This window comes from Sinocyclocheilus grahami, unplaced genomic scaffold (genome assembly GCF_001515645.1).
Source record: "Sinocyclocheilus grahami isolate Dianchi unplaced genomic scaffold, SAMN03320097.WGS_v1.1 scaffold2936.1, whole genome shotgun sequence".
Classification (NCBI taxonomy): domain Eukaryota; kingdom Metazoa; phylum Chordata; class Actinopteri; order Cypriniformes; family Cyprinidae; genus Sinocyclocheilus; species Sinocyclocheilus grahami.
Window position 1 is genome coordinate 7,731 of NW_015508109.1, and position 1,248 is coordinate 8,978.

At 34.5% G+C, this 1,248-nt stretch overlaps 1 long non-coding RNA gene across 1 annotated transcript in view; it reads left to right on the top strand.

Moving 5' to 3' along the window:
- The first annotated feature begins 5 nt into the window (after nucleotides 1-5).
- The window catches only part of LOC107575839 (uncharacterized), a 4,599-nt gene continuing 3,356 nt past the window's right edge, over nucleotides 6-1,248 (top strand). Inside the window, exons 1-3 of the long non-coding RNA XR_001607949.1 lie at nucleotides 6-28; nucleotides 152-281; nucleotides 997-1,038. This is a non-coding gene — a long non-coding RNA (uncharacterized lncRNA). The remainder of the gene's footprint in view (nucleotides 29-151; nucleotides 282-996; nucleotides 1,039-1,248) is intronic.

The window sequence follows — 1,248 nt, forward strand, 5'->3', positions numbered from 1 at the left end:
TTGGAGGGAATGAGTCCAGCATTTATCTGTTAGTCATATACATATGCACATACACGTACACGTACACATACATATATTCTAAGATTAACAGCATTTCATTCAAGATGTGCAGTCTTTCTATGACATGATTGGAGTGTTGTGTGATTGACAGGCGTCTGGCCCGCTCCACTCTTCTCCTCATTCCTCTATTTGGAATTCACTATACCGTGTTTGCTTTCACACCAGAAGATGTCAGCAAAAGAGAAAGACTTGTGTTTGAACTTGGTCTTGGTTCTTTTCAGGTAGAAGTCCCCTTTTGTCTTCTCATACTTTAAACTTAAAATATTTGTACAAAGAGACAACTTTATTTCTGTCAGGACCTCTATCATTAAAGATGATCGACATTTAGCATACAGTTTGGTTCTGTTCTAGTCAAAAACTGAGTGCAGCAATAACCCGCTTAGGGTAAACAGAACAGAAACAAATGCAGACATTTTTAATGTTCTTAATGACATTTTAGTGTAACAGCATTATTCAGGCTAAAAATAGTATGATTCAATGAGGAATATCAGAAAGCCAAGTCCTGACTGTGATAAAAGGAGGAGTTGGGGATGGAGGAGGGTAATTTGCTCCTGAGCAAGCGATAAAGCTGATGAATAATACTGAATAAACCTTATATAGGAATGCCGTGATAGGCGTTGTATGCCTATAGGCAGACGTGGATCAGCTGAGGCAAGCTTGACACACGTGACCTGGCAGAACTAACACTACACTTTATTTATTTATTTCATGTATATTTTGTACACTGTAATGTATTGTATAGTCTATTTGTTATTATTAGGTGTGTACTGTATTATTTTGAGGTCATTGTCCATCTGAATTGAAAAAGTATTACTTATTCCACCTTAATTTATCCTATATATCATATTTAGATATCATTTATATGTTAAACAATATTATATTAATTGTTACTTTTGCCTAACCAACCATTTTGACAAGTTCCATTTTTCTTCTCAGGGTTTTGTAGTAGCTGTTCTTTACTGCTTTCTTAATGGAGAGGTAAGTCCTTTAAGTGCTATTGAAAAAATTATGTCTGCAGTTTGGTTTAGCATGGGGGAAAACAAAACCCAGTTACCACAGTTACTAATGGACTCCTATGGGAAAAATCAAGATACATTTACAATGCATTTTTTAAAATAGAAAAAACACTTCAAAATGTTATTCCAAGTGAGGTGTGTAATTTAAAAAAAAAATAATTGAAATTGTAGT